We start from the raw sequence: 16,507 nt of genomic DNA, 5'->3' as shown, positions 1-16,507 counted from the left end.
ATTTTCTTGCACTTTTTTGGCTTCAGCACCTTGGTGCTTTGCTCAGTAGTTGTGTCAATGGGGATTGCATTTTATTCATTGGGTTGTTCATTAGGGGTAGCCTGAGGTTGCAGGATTTTACACTGGACAAATTCTTTGCATGACATGGGAGAGGCATCCCTAAGAGATCTCTCTATGAGCAATTTGATTAGGGCATGGTGAGTAACAGAGATGTCCTTCCCTTTTTGGGTTTCCTCAGCACCAATGCATAACATATTGTACAAGAAATTGGGAATATTTGTTGATCAAATAAGTAAGATTGACAAATGAGTGTCAGCACACTTAACCATCTTCACTATACATGTCGAGTATACAATGGAAGCCGAGCCAGAACTCTAACACATGCCGAGTTACAGATAGTACTGAGTAGATCAGAAGACAGTATGTGCCGAGCAAAGTAGAAGTCCAATGTGTGCCAAACACAGGAAGTTAATAGGTGCCGAGTAACACAGGAAGTTAATAGGTGCCAAGTAACATAGGAATTCTATAGGTGCCAAGTGACACACTAATTCTATAAGAGCCAAGTAACCAGGAAACACAATGGATGCCGAGCAATCCAGAATAGATGGTGCCGAGCATCAGTATTACTTCATGTGCCAAGCAATGCAGGATTAGCATGAAAGTTTGTGCAATTGAAAACCATGATGTGAAACGATTATACATGACTCATGATAGGATAAAGGATAAGATCAAATCCTCCCAACCACCTATGCAATCCTCATGTAGCCAATCAGAAAATTGGAGACTACATGCAGCCAATGGGTGAATTTCAAGGGTTTGAGCGGGAACACTTGAATCAAGGATGCATAGTGAACCACTAATCTTTATAAGGGAGTCTTGACACCATTGAACAACGAAGAGTTGAAAAGAAGAAGAAAAGGTAGAGCCTATTATTAAGGTCATTACAAAAAATTTGGTGTCAAAGATTTAGTGGAAAGGATGACATTTATACATCTAGTTGATCAAAACAGAACAAGGAACACACTCAGCAAATCAGATCTAGTAGAGATCAGTGATAGAAGAGCAGATCAAGTACCTAAGATCAGCATCAGAGATTGCATTAGATCAGGTGTATTATTCTAATACTCTCTCACAATTGTATTAGGAATTTGGAAATCCTATTGAGTTAGGTGGGTTTAATAGCTCTATGTAAATCCTTTAATAGGGTGGCATTCTAAGTTGAATGTTCTTAAGTCCTCTCACAAGGCACACTCCTAATAGGGTGTAGAAATCCTTTAACAGGGTCACATTTAATAGTGTGTTGTAGCCTTTAACAGGGAAAACCATCAGAAGTGGTTGAAATCAATTGCTACAGTAATTCTGTGGGTATCATCCCCACCTCAGTTTTACCTTCTTATTCCTGGAGGGTTTCTAGGTCACCAAAATCTCAAGTGTTATGTGGTGATGCATGTTTGTTTCTCATGATTGTTTAATGTTTATATGCATGCATGTTAATTTCAGTTATATGTTATTAAGGATTTAAAACAAGACAAAAGGCTAGTACTTCCGATTCACCCCCCCTCTCAGAAGCACTCTTCCCATTAAGACATTCCAACAATATTCACTAGAGAATTATGCCTTACATAACTGAGCATCTTAAAATGATGTGCATGCAAATATGAAAATCTTCCTTCACAAGTAAAATACTTGATAATATGTATGGCAAACTCATTATACGGTGGTAGAAGAGACGTTCTTTTGCAACCCTACTTGGTTATATCCAACGGAGGGTCAGTTGGTATTAAAAACTAGGCCCTAGCTGATCTTGCATCATGTGCATTAGGGTAGTGTTCTCCCACTGCTTGAAACCCGGTTACTTCTGCCATTTTCTCTTCTGTGGAAACAACTATAAATCCCCATACTCTTGCTTCACCTTCCTCAAATGTATGTATAAATTTAGTAGTTGCTTCATCATCAAGCTCTGTTAGTTTTAAGAGATACCCTAACCAGCTACATGCATTAAATCTTCTCATTGCCTCTACATCTGAAAGTAAAACACTATGCTCCACTAGTTCTCGTCATTGTAATTGTCCTCCCATTTGTGTTTTCCAATTTCAATCTCTACTTTTCTTGCACTATTACCTTCTTCACTTCTATGAATTCAAGCATTCTTTTGTTTTTGAAAATCATAGACCCTTTTCACATTTCACATTCTTTTCTACTAATTTTCGTCATGAACAATACGTCATGAGAAATAATAATGTGGTTTTAATGAAAATAAATCATAGATATGCAATAATCATCCCAAAATTGAATTTGGGTCAGATCAAAATTGAATTTGGCTCACATCATATACTGATAGTGAGTAATTATTCGAGAATATGGGTACGAAACTTGACACTTGCGTACTATGGCAATTGGGTTTTAATCAATCAAAGAGAGTGTACAAATTTGAGGATCTTTAATGAATAAATAGAAATGTCATTGGGAATTAGTAACCTTCCCTGCCCCCATGAAACATGGACAAGTGTCCATACTTGTCATACTTGGCACGAGGTATGGAACTGGCATAATGCCGTAATAATATATTTAATGTTGTAATAGATATAACCAATGAAATCTATGTACTAAAAATGAATAAAACCTTGAAAAGCTTATACCTGCTAATTGATCATTGCACGTGCCAAAAGGTGGTGAGAGTTGAAGGTCAACAACGATAACATATGTCAGGGAACTCACCGTGTTATTAAAAGCATTGTAAAATGATGACGTGGAAGATGGGTGGGTGGTAGAGAAAGAAATGAGATGAGTTGAAAAAGAAGAAATTAGAAAGTGAATGGAGAGTTTGAACTATATATATATGATTTGAGAAATGGCTCTCAAACAATAATCAACCCTTTACTCTTGGCAATTTAACATTTGTAGATTTTTTTTTAAAAACTACTACTATTAGTCTACAACTTAGTTTATTTCTCTACCTCTACAACTCATAACAAATGATATATATTCCTATTATAGTGTTGTAACATTGTTGCACTTTTTATTTTCATTGTATAATGGTAATAGAAACACATTTTTCATCTTAATGTACAATTCAGGAAACAATGAATGATAGATATTCCTATTATAGTGTTGTAACAACATTGCACTTCTTTTCTTCTTCATTATACAATGGTAATAGAAATGCATTTTTCATCTTATTGTATAATTCAAGCAATGACTCCCATTGTACCTGATCCAAACAACCAACCCATCCATAGTAGTAGTGTTGCTTTGCAATCATGCAAGAGAAGTCACTTGTATTATGCTCGCCATAGAGATGCAATTAGAGCATGTCGTTCCACCCAATGCTACCAAAATTTACAACTAGCACCAAACTAGTCGGTCCACCACCACCTCCAAGGTTCTACATCATCCCCTACTCCACCACCTTTTATGAATAATCTGCCACATCCTATTGGACATAGCTCTCATAGCCAAAACTCAACGACCCACATGGATTTCCAATTGTCATCTCAATATATAATTGCAAGCCACAAATTTAGAAGTAGGATAGATGCCCTATCAAAATTAGAAACACGTACCACCTGTAAGGAATCCTATCCTAGTATGAATGTATGTCGATCGAATGGTGTTCTAACTTTTAAGAGGTGTTCTTCGGAGTGAGGAATCTATCGCTTCTTAGCAACCAACAACATGGACCCTCTGTACAACCAAATTTGTTGAGGGTTCTCACCCAAGTAGAAGAGATGCTTATTGCACGTGTTACTCCGATCTTGCAAGTAACCCATACTCATGGTGGACAATAAAAATTTAGTGGCCACACAATAAGGTTCCCCCAAGATATAAAAATAAAATTTACAAAGTATTTACCACGCAAAATTGATCAACTAGATGTCTTAATCGTTCAAAGACTAAATACAAGTGGGAAGCATTATGATTGCTATGTCAATAGAAGCCATGTTCACAATGCACTCTTATACAAGATCAAATTTGACCCTTACTACAAGGATGTTGAAATTGATGATTTGGCATTATCACCGATCCCTACTTGCAACATAGATATTTCAGACATGGTTCATACAATTGATGATTACAGTGAAAACATATCTTCGACCGATGCTCCAATTGAAAACCCACCATGTGATATAGAATGCGAATCCCAATATTCAACATCACTTATGATGATCCTACCCAAAAAATGTCATCAACTACAAATAATTAAAGATTCTTTACAAATAGAACAAGGGCCAATTGACATGGTAGCGTGGCCACCCATAAGTTTGAGCCCCATTAACGAGTACACTACTAAGGGTTTGTTTGACATGGCCTTTCCCATTCTTTTCCCAAATGGTACTGCACTACCCATGTAACCTCGAGCTAGAGAAGTTAAAATGCATAAATATGTAGTGCATCTTATGCATTTTCATGATAATAGGTTTGGCCAACATCCATGCTTTACATACTTCCTCTTGAATCTTATGATGTGTCATCATAGCCAGTCTACTGCAACTATTTTTATTAAATGAAAAGTTGAAGATAATACACCATCCATCGTTGAAGACCTTCGCTCCCACTTAACTAACCTACTTGATAATCAACTAGGAAAAGAACTTATGCACTTAGGGTCTACTTTACAAGGAACAAGAGCATTTTGGAATACATGTTGCACACAGTTGACAAGTTTGATTACCCAAATAGGTTCCCCGATATTTTTCTTTACATTGAGTGCGACAGACACTAAATGGCTTGATTTGCATAGTGTTCTTTCCTTGAATATCACATCTTCGTTGCTTTCTAGCAAAAAACACATTGACAATGTGATTAAAAACCCTCATACAACGTCATTGTATCTACACCAATGATTCACATTTTTTTGTGAAGAGATAATTGAGAAGCTCATGGGGGCAACTAATTATTGATATCACTCATAATGGCAGGGAAGAGGGTTTGCACACATACATGGTGTCATTTGGGTGAAGGATGCCCTAAATATGGACTCCCTTGATTGGGATGACCTTGTTGCAGTAGAGAAAGCAAAAAAATTCTTTGAGAAATATGTCACAACTATGAACCCTCGCTCAAAATCTAAAATAGACAACATGCAACATAGAGCTCCATCAGATGATCCATTCCTTCTAAATACAATTGAAATAACTTCTACTGATCCTTTTTTTGATTACAAAGAGTTGGTTAATTGTGTGCAAAGACACACTAGATGTACTGGGGGACATGCCTATGTAAGAATGGTAATAATGTGCAATGCAAGTACAAAGCTCCATGGAAAGAGTGTGAACAATCATCGTTACATTGTGATGAATTTAAACATGCGTCCTTTGAACCAGCTAGAAATGATGATAGGTTGAATATCCATAACCCTAAAATGCTAGCAATATGGAGAGCAAATATAGATTTCCAACTTATTACATCTCAAGCTTTGGTTCTCAAATACATTGTCAAATATGCCTCAAAAGCTAAAAAGAATCTGAAAGCTATGTTCAAATGTTGGGAAGAATTTGTGTAGATTCAAAACTAGATGACAATGTTGTTAGAGCATACCAAAAGTTTATGGTTGAGATTGTTGCCAAAAGAGACATCAGTGCACAAGAAACATGTCATATACTTCAAAAACTACCTCTTGTTGATTGTAATTGCCAGTTTATATCTTTGAATGTGGGGAGAAAAGTGTTGCACTGTCTTAAACAAACAATTGATGGTAGCAGAATAGAATCTGGCTACATACAAGCCTCTACATGGAACATACAACTAACCTAGAACTACTTAGATTGATTGAATCAACAAGATCCTACACATATGTTGCATCTTGAAAATGAGACAATTGGATAATACAAAAAGAACTAGCAATAGTACAAGTATTTCCAAATTTTTTTGCTATTCCAAAAGAAGACTCTAAACATTTTGAATCCTTCTATTGGAGTGAACTTCTCCTCTACAAACACTTTTGTCATATCCATGTAGATATAGGCTTGAATAAAGAAGACATTATTAGACATTAGAACCAATAGAATATAGAATTGTATAATGTTTGGCATTTTGAGCGGACTGGTCAAGTTGAAGATGTCCTAGAAGAGGATAACGAATCAGATGGTGAGATGGATAGGCTTGATGCATTGCAATATAATGAGTGGGAATTCTTGTCTCAATTAGGCCTTGCCCATGGTTGTAACTTAAATGATTTTGACATGTTAGGCAAACGTGAATTTGACAACAACCACCCATGGGAAAAATACAACGTTCCTTCAAATTTGCACGACCATGCCATTCAATTTATACATAGAAGGAAGATGGTTGGATCAGTTCCTCACTCCACCTCTATCTCCACCAACAACTACTATTTATCACATCATCAATAAATTTCACTTTCTATCATTACAAACCACTCTACATCTAATTTCTCCATGCAACCTTTATACATGTTCATATAAGGAACTTCTAGAACTAGAAAATAATACCTTATTAGTTGCATAAGAAATGCACTATGCAATTCAATTCTCAATACAATAAACCCACTCCTTGTTCTTGCACCAACAAGCATCACACCTTTCAATATCCATGCATCCACCATACATGCGACCCTCAAAATTTCAGTTCAAGAAATGAAATCACTACAAGGACAATCATTGACAAAATATCAAGAAGACATGAAAAATATTAAATAAATTTTAATAGATGAGATGAGCTTCATAGGTCCCAAACTCCTACTAAAAATCGATTCCAGACTACATGAAGCTTTACCCCAAAAATAACATCTTTGCTATGGTGGCATGTCAACGATTCTTGTAGGAGACCTAGCCCAACTTCCACCTATTATGGATAAACCTATCTATGCATCTCACACCAATGCTAAGAAAATGTGGCACAATTTTAATACAGTTGTAACATTAAAAGTGATGTTTAGACAAACAAGTGATGATCCACTTCATATACAATTTCGACAAGCACTACAAAACATACGCAACGTAGAACCAACACTATATGACTGGGAGTTGTTAATGACTTGTACAAACAACAATCTCACACCAAATGAACAATTTGAGTTTGACCAATCAACACATTTGTTTTCTACTAATGAGTAAGTTTCACTCCACAACAAAAAATGTTAAAAGACCTAAATGTCCCAATTGCACTTTGTACTATGATAAATGCACATCGTAGGCTTGAAGAATTTGTTAATGATGACCAATTACCTAAAGAAGTCTTGTTATGTAAACTCCAACGTGTTATGCTTATGACAAACCTTTGGATTGATGCTGGTCTAGTTAATGGATCTCTTGGAGAGGTAAAAGAGATTAGTGTATGCAGTGGGTTGTAAACCTCCTTTGTTGCCTTCCTATGTTACGGTAGAGTTCAACAGCTATACTGTTCCACCATGGGATCCTAAAAGGCCAAAAACCATTCCAATACAACCCATTTCTCGAGGAAATCATAGAAAAATACCCCTCACCATAGCCTGGGCTAACACTATACACAAATCACAAGGCCTTACCCTAGGCAGAGCTACAATCGATATAGGTAGAATTGAAAGACAATGCCTCACTTTCACAACAATCTCCAGAGTCAAATCCATCCAAGGACTTCGTATAGAGCCTTCCTTCTCTTTTGAACGCTTTTGAAAGATGCAAAAAAACCCATATAATGTTATTAGAAAGAAAGAAGAAGCACGTTTGCACTTAATATCACATACAAACCAAATCTATGAAGCTACTTCTATAGAAAGTGGTAATGTTAACATTGTAAATATTTTCCATTTTTCCATTTATTGGTTTCTTTTTCGCTTCTAGTATAATCCATTTCTCTTATCTATAGATCAGCATTTATTGAATTCAAAGAAGATGTTCATCCACAAAAAAAGATCAAAACAATTTGAATTATGTCAAGTTACATATTTAATGCTTTTACTATTTGACTAGTTTTTTATTTTTTAAAACTGATTCATATGTACACCCTATTATTCATTAATCTCATTTTCTTTTTACATACAGGGTTTTTCTTGCTATCCACGAATATCACTCCAATTATTTTGTTTCTTCCAGACAAAAAAAATTATTCCATAAATTGTACACTTCATACCAACTCTTGAATTGGAGGGTCGTACATTAAATAAAATATTAAATTATACAATTTGAATAGTTTGCATTATGTATATATTAATTAATCTTGTTTTCTTTTTACATACACATTTTTTCTTTCTATCCACGAATATGACTCCTATTCTTTTTTTGGACAAAATAAATTATTCCATAAATTGTACACTTCATACCAACTCTTGAATTGGAGGGTCGTACATTAAATACAATATTAAATTGTACAATTTACATTGTCGTGTGTATATGCTCCAATCTATAAAAAAACTTAATTATATGCTATCAATTTTAAATCCTTAAGCTGAATTATACAATCTTTACAATTTTACCTTTTTAATAATAAAAACTTAAACCAATGCTATCAAATATAAATATTTCTTTCAATTATACACTATTTTCAATTTACCTTTCTAATAATACCTATAGGCGTATCCCTTGCAGCTCCCTCTGGTGCAAGTGCTAGTTATATGGGCTCTCCATAGGAGAACACGAGTTACATAAAATCTCACAGTTTTGCCTGTGGTGTTGTTGCTACCTAACGACTACCATATGTTCGACAGTGTGACATGATGGTTTAGAAATATGTGTGCTTCTATGTGCTTACTGGTGTCATGAGTCACCCACACCATGGGAAATTGGTGGAAGATTTGGTAAAACAATCAATGATAAAAAAAGCTATCAAAAATTGAAAAGCATTGCATACAAATAATAGAGGGAGTGAAATACCCAGCAAATCTTTGTTTCCTTTTTCAGACGAATGGATCTCAACTCACTCCACTTGTTAATGGAGTTAATTCTAATTCGTCGCAGTTAGTTCTAATTCATTGTTGCATGATTAGTTTGTTTTCAGCCGATAACTGATTAGTTTTTTTGTTGCATGTTTTCAACAGGTGCGTGGTTTTTTATTTTCTTGTTTTCTCCTCATTTTAGAATAACTAGAATGCATCCTTGATCAGACCGCTCATCTCTACATGCCCCAGTTTAGTTTAAAACTAAAAGTTACTCACCAATTATGTATTATTAATTGTAATGTTTATGCTTTGATTTCTTAATGAACAGAAGGGAATTTTAATCAAATGCTCTGTTCTTTCCATTTTTGCTGCTCTATTTTTTGTCCTATATTATATACACAGTTTTTTTTTTCCTGATTTGTGCAATTAAGGCTGTAAATTTCATACCTTTCCCAAATTGAATCTGATGTTCTTGTGCTCATGACTAGCATGACTGGAATGTTCTATTTTGAAGGGCCAACAATTTTTTCCCTCCCCGAAAATGTCTTGCTAGCAATGCCCACAGTGAAAAGCTATACGTTTGCTTAATCTTGATATTATATATCTCTATGTATTTGCCTAAACTTGAAAAGCATTTGATAGAAAATTAATTATTAATTTATATATTATGTGTTTATACATTTTTATAATTCTATTTTTTTATTATATATTTAATTTCATTATCTAATTATTCTATGAGATTTGATTAGTACATTGAGTAAAACTTATAGGTTTCAATTTTTCAACATATAGTCTTAGAAAATAAACACTTGTTTTATGCTTTTTGATTTTTGGATTTGATTGTGTATAGTTTTTTTACATCAACGTTTCGGATCATACTACATGATCCATCATCAAGGTGCTAGAGAGAAAAGAACATGATTGAAGGAGAAGGGAGGATAATGACTTGTTTCATGTCTTTTTTTGAGATCATTTTATCCTTCTTCAACTTGGTGTGGTTTCTTATAGTAAGATCTTGCATTGCACTTAATTGTGTGCATTTTTTAAGTCATTATCTTCCCTTCTCCTTCAATCATGCTCAAAACTCTATTTTGGCTCTAATTCCTATGCACAATTTTCCATTTATTCATACATTTACCCTATTCACCTTCCCTCTTGGCTGCACTTTAGCCTTCTCATTTGATTTTCCCACTTATCTAACCATCTTTTGTCAAAATTTTTAAATACATCTCTAACTTCACACCTTTTACCTCATAGTTAACACTCCTAGCTATAGGTTGTCTAGGGGAGACCTATACCTTGGGGCTCAAATTTCAAAGGGATTCAAGACACAATGAAATGTATTTTCTTTTTTCCTACTTTGAGGAGTCGACTTCCCAAGAATTAATCCCAAAAATTACTATAAAGGGAAGTTTTCTCCTCTCATTTATACATCCGTGATCTACTAAGCAACCTCGAGACCTCAAGAATTGACCTACAAGAAATCTAGTGTGCGGCCCGTTTGGTTGTCGGCATAGGAATAGAAAATTAGAATGAGAAATTTGAATAGGAATGGAAATGCGGAATGGGAATGGAAAAGAGCAATTCCATTCTTGTTTGGTTTGTTTGGTATTTGATTGGGAATTCAACTTTAGCTTGTATGGAATATAAGCTAGTGTTCGGCTACGGTTTGGTGAAAGGGCAACTGTTATGAATCAGTAGACTTGAAATATTCCACTGCCTCCCACTGCAAAATTCACTCCTTTTCTGATCTTCTTTGAACTTGCTTTACATTCATGACTTTTTAACTGTTCGTAAGATATTGGAACAAGAAGCCCTAAAATATCCGCTGCATACAACACAGGCACATAATACTAAGACAAAGGTTGCTTAAAATCCTAAAAAATTCACCATTTGCAGTCAGTGGAAAGAATATTTCCCCCAAAAGTCTGTCTGGATTTTTCCAGAAGAAAACTTGCCTACAGAATAACCAGGCCAAGTTAAACCGTATGGTCGTCTCCAAGATTAATTTTTGCAGATTGCGATTTCCTGTGTCGACATAAGAGTCTCCAAACACGAACAAAGCCCTGCTTTCTCGTCGGCATTGCCGGATTAGCCTTGATGTCAATTTTGAGCCCTTCATTAGAATAGAAAACGGACATGAATGCCAAACACATGCAAAACGCCCACTCTGTTGTTGCTCACACTCTGTCACTGTTCGTTGCTCGCTGTTCACACGGATCTCATGAAATGGCAGAGTATGAGCGAGAGGTTTTTTTTACTAGGTAAAAGGATCCCACGAACCCGAAGATTTATACATTTTGCCAAATTTTGGAAAAGCCAGAACGGGAATGAGATTGGCCATTCCAATTACAAGTTTTTTCAGGAATGGATAAAATCCCATTTTGAGCTAAAATAGGAATTCGTAATCTTATTCTCTATTCCCATTCTGTGAACCAAACAAAGAATTAAAAACGTATTCTAATTTTTTAATCCAATTCACATCCTATTCCAGCAACCAAATGGGCCCTAAGAGAATAGGAACCCATGATTTGTAACATAATAAAGAGAAACTACCTTCTTATAGAGAAGATTATAGTAATAGCTAGCACTTCTACTCCATGTGTCATTATATAGAGATTAGTGATTTACTTTCATGAATTATTCAAACGCTAATGGGTTGCTAATTGTAGACTCCTAAAAAGTAATTGAGGACAAAAATGATGATTAACGTGGTGTACATGGACGAGTTTGTTAAGAATAGTATTAAGGTCTATATTTTATTGAAAAAAAAACCAAAAAATCATACTGAAAAACATTAAAAAAAATTTGGACCATTTCTCGATTTATGCGTGTCATCCTTGCGCAGGGGCCATGCTAATCTTCTCTGTATCGTTCCAATTTTATCGGATGTCTCCGAAGAGACACTAGTATTTCCGTACAACAGTGTATATGTGGTAGGGATGCTATTAATGCGTGATGCATGTGGGAACAACTCCAGCCACGCGTGTTCCTCCTTCCATCGTCTCGGGAGAGGCGAAAAATGTTTCGGACAACTCCCGCATCGCCTTCCAAGCGTAAGGAAAAGATAGAGGTAAAACAATACATTCAAACCGAGCATAGAAGGCAAACAAACCACCGTTGGCTTTCAGTTTACAAGAACGAGCTACACAGGCCATTGTGAACATGAACAGTAAACCCCATGCTGTCCAATGACACATGAAAACGCTCACTTTGGGAGAACTCAGCGTGGATACTCATTGGGGATGTAGCTCACATGGTAGAGCGCTCGCTTTGCATGCGAGAGGTACGGGGTTCGATACCCTGCATCTCCATTTTCACCCTTTATTTTCATTCTTACGCTTTATCTTTGTGATAATTCGCCTAAGTTAATCTCTCTCACTGATTATAGCTTCATCTGCGCACCAGTGGTCTAGTGGTAGAATAGTACCCTGCCACGGTACAGACCCGGGTTCGATTCCCGGCTGGTGCAGTTTTCTTGTTCGCCTCTCAATTTAATTTGAGCAAACTTTGTACCAGATAAGCTTTGATTATTTGCTCTTCTGTTGCATTCCATTCTATTGATTAGGGTGATATTAACTTTTTCTTGTATATAAATTCAATCTGATATCAATCTCTGGTTGTTCTTCCACTAGTTTCTTTTCAGATATGTTCTACTTTGCAACTTCCCGTATGCAAAATGTGTAGCCTTCGACAAGGCACGCCAACTGTTTGACAGAATGGCTGCAAAATTTATTTGACCGAGTGCCTTTCCATTTGAAGAAAAGTGAACTGTTTGACAAAATGACTGAAAGAAGGATATTAATGACATGGGCTGAGAATGTCTTATGAGGTTCATCGAATACCTAGTTAGTCTTGGAAATTTCTCCATTACTATTAGATATGTTGCACTGCCTTATTAGTTCCTGCGTACGCAGGATACTTATGGAATCGTTTGATGGCAATAGATAATAGCATTAGCCCATAGGATTTAAAGATTGTTTGAACATATACTTATTTCCTATGTTTATACATTTATGCATATTTCCAAAGCTTCGAGTCTTTGCTAAGCTTTATTCTAGATATTTCCAAAGCTTCAAGTCCTTTTAAAGCTTCGAGTCCTTGCTAAACATAAGTCGAGAAATTTCCTTTCTGAAAATCCTATACCACGGGATCACCGTGGTTCATTATAAAGTTTGAATCCTATAATATCAAGCTGATAATGTTGCAGAGTCGGTTTTGATACTTTTCTGGCTTTGATATATAATAGTTGCCTACACCCTATTTCAGACTAGAAAAAAGGTAATGTCATGTGGTTATTTTTTTTCAGAAGAAATATTGACATATTATATTCATCAATCAAGGAAAGTGGTTTTTGTTGGCGAGATTTTCTGGCTACGTGCTTTATTTTGTTTTGTAAATAGGTTTTATTATTATACAATGGCAAATCCTGGGGTTTTCTTTGACATGGCAGCGTACCAACAAGGTGAATCATGATGGAGCTGTTCACAGACATGACTGCTAAGAGTGCAAAGAATTTCAAGGCACTCTGCAGCAGTGAGAATAGCATGGGAAAGTAAGGCAAGTCCCTATTTCCACTAGGTCATGTCGAGCGTTATGTGACATGGCAGTGACTTTACTCAACAATAAGAGCCGCCCTGGCCCGTCAAGACTGAGTGGATCAGAGACAAACATGTCTTCTTTGGTCAGCTCGTTGGCAGAGTGTAATGTCCTACAGCAAGTGGAGGTTTCATCATCATTGATCTTTATCAAATTTCATTTTAGTGTTGTCTATAATATTTAAATATGGCTGATAGTACTCAAGATTTTTATCCTTTCTATCTATTTTTCTTCATTGACTTTCTTTCTTCAATACACTAAAACGGAGGCAATGACTTCATTTTACCTTGCAGAAAATAATTGCTCATTAGAAAACAAAACAAATCTTACAAAAAGGGTCTTAGGGCTCAACCTGATCTTCTTTCAGGGCACAATTGTCAAAATACGTGAATCACACCTCCTAGGTTCCAGAGTTTCTCTGATTTGTCAGTTTACTTATTTTGTTAACATATTAATCATTAGGGTTTACAAGTTAGGTTAGATATTTTAGTTGTAGTAGTTATTTTATAGCAGTTATTAAACTACTATATGACTACCTTATTTATGTAATAAATCTTGATGAATAATGAAGATAGTTTTCATCATTTTACATTATTTTCTATTACATCAGATTTACGGGCCTAACAGTGGTATTAGAGCAGGTAAAACTGATGTAGTAGAAGGATGGTTTTAAGAGAAGAAATTGGATGGTAAAGAGAGAAGAGAGTTTCGATGAAAAGAGACAACATAATGTAATAGAAATTACAGAATGAAAGGAAGAATTAAATTTCCAATTTAAAGAACTTTGCTTCTTCGATTTCCTATTTGTAGTTCTCAGTTTTTGATTTACTGAAATATGAAATATGTTGATGCTTTCGATTTCTTGTTCATTCCTTATAAGAGAACGCAAGATACTTAAAGATGAGTTTGGTTTTGGGTCATAGATTGGCTAAGGAAAATTCGATTTGGAATAGGGAAGATTAATACTCTTTGGAACCAATCGGTAATTACTTTAAGAATTTATCAACCTTTTGATTATGGTTTGATTCTTTTGGGGAATATTGCTACAGTGTATGGTATCGGTTCTGTGAGTTTTATGAAAGTAATCAATTTGGATCTATCAAGGATTGACATTTAGTAAGTTATTTGTTTGAGTTTCGGTTTTGAATAGAAACTGATTGTAGTGACAGAGATTTGCTCTAAAGACGAGCATTCATTAATGATTGGATTGAATTTGTAACATACCCTAATATGCATCGGTTATTGGGCATGAGTTTTATTGAAGGTTAAATGTTTTAATTCTATATCGGTTTTTTGCTGTTGAACAATGTCGATCGATTTTATATGAAGAAATCAAATGTTGTGTGAAATCGGGTATAACAGTCCCAAATTGGAAACATTTATGGTCTGTTGATGCCACAGGGTGATCAAGTGGTGAATGTGGAGTAATCGAGTTGAAACATACAAAAAAGTAGTAAAGATAATCTCCAACCATGGAAGATATGTGTATCATCAATGATGATCGAAAAGGTGATTCGGTAAATAATTATGGATTTTGTTTATTGTTTATGTGAGTAGTTAAGTGGGCTGAAACTTGACTCCATATTGGAATGTTAAATTGAGGTGAATGAATTAAAGGTTCTAGTGTTCTTTTGCTTATTCATTGAAGTACTCAATAGTGCTATGGAAAAGAAATGAATGACAACTAGAATGGACTTTTATTACACAGTTGGTTTGGAATAATCAGTGATATAGTTGAACATGAGAAAGATGGTGTGGATATGCAAATTTTTTCTTCCAATCAATAATTTGTCAAACATTGATATACAGATTTGAGTAAAGTTTTAAGAAATTGGATTTTGCTTACATCAAATTGGAAAGATTGAAAATTAGTATTGTTTTAGATGCTTCGCACCAAACTGGATTCTAGAATGGATGATATTGGAAGGTATTGTTATCAGCCCACCTATTCAGGAATTCTATTTTATAAAGTATCAGTGAATAGTATTGGACTTGTTATAAACCAATTCTAGATTGAAGTATTATTGTTTGTCAATCTTCAGAAGAATATATCAAATGGGAAGATTTTATTGATAAAAGAGTAAAGAGACTAATGGATTTTCTATGAATCAATGAAAGTAAATTGATATTTTATCACATGAATTCATGTCATTAAAATCATTTCCTCTCATCTACCAAGGGGAGGATATTCTTTCAAGGGGAGGATATTTTGTTCAAGTGAATGCAATTTCAAATTGAAGTTCAAGTAAGTTGTGATTTCAGTATGTTAGATTCAAGATCAAGTGAGTGACAATCTCATATTCAAGTTCAAGTAAGTGGCAATTTTAGATTCAAACTCTATGTAATCATTTTCAAACAAATTGACAAAACAAGTTCATTGCACAAGTAATCTGTGCTATTATCAAAATGGCATATGAAAATAATAATTCATAACATCCCATGTGTGTTATTTCATGGCACCCAATGCATGCTCTTATCAAATTTTAATACGGACAAACAAGTCCATAACACCTAATGTGTTTTATTATATTGCACCCAATGTGTGCTCTTATCAACTTGTAACATGACAATACATGTTCATTGCACCCAATGTGTGCTATTTTCAATAATTATGCACCCAAAGTGTTCTAATTCCAATGGGACAAAATAAGTCTCAAACTGAGAGCTATCAAAGTAATAGGCTCATTATATAAATTTAAAGTCCAACAATGGACAACATACATGTTGAAGTATAAAAGTTTGAACCCTCCAAGTTCAAATGGATTTTACATCATATCATAGGTACAAGCTTTCAAAAAATGATTCAGATCTACCAGCATCACATGTACAAGCTTTCAAAAGATGATTTAGATCAACTAGTAAATTTTTTTGGTTGAGTTCAAGTTTCAAGAGTTTAGAATACTCCTAATTTCATGTAACCCTTTTCTATTAAGGGGGGGATGTTAACATATTAATCATTAGGTTTTACAAGTTAGGTTAGATATTTTAGTTGTAGTAGTTATTTTATAGCAGTTATTAAATTGCTATATGACTACCTTATTTATGCAATGAATCTTGATGAATACAATGAAGATAGTTTCCATTATGTTTCCA

The 16,507-nt window shown here is 34.9% G+C and overlaps 3 non-coding genes across 3 annotated transcripts; 2 read left to right on the top strand and 1 right to left on the bottom strand.

Annotated features, from left to right (window-relative positions):
• Nucleotides 1-11,617: 11,617 nt before the first annotated feature.
• Nucleotides 11,618-11,720, bottom strand: LOC149535915 (U6 spliceosomal RNA). Its single transcript, XR_016358273.1, has one exon. It is a non-coding gene; the product is annotated as a U6 spliceosomal RNA (small nuclear RNA).
• A 336-nt stretch (nt 11,721-12,056) lies between these two features.
• On the top strand, nt 12,057-12,129 carry TRNAA-UGC (transfer RNA alanine (anticodon UGC)). Its single transcript has one exon. It is a non-coding gene; the product is annotated as a tRNA-Ala (tRNA).
• An 87-nt stretch (nt 12,130-12,216) lies between these two features.
• Nucleotides 12,217-12,287, top strand: TRNAG-GCC (transfer RNA glycine (anticodon GCC)). The gene has a single exon. It is a non-coding gene; the product is annotated as a tRNA-Gly (tRNA).
• Nucleotides 12,288-16,507: the final 4,220 nt, after the last annotated feature.

Source organism: Cupressus sempervirens, chromosome 10, assembly GCF_028749045.1.
Source record: "Cupressus sempervirens isolate cs-2001-9-10 chromosome 10, ASM2874904v1, whole genome shotgun sequence".
Taxonomy (NCBI): Eukaryota; Viridiplantae; Streptophyta; class Pinopsida; order Cupressales; family Cupressaceae; genus Cupressus; species Cupressus sempervirens.
This window is presented reverse-complemented; position numbering and strand designations above follow the sequence as displayed.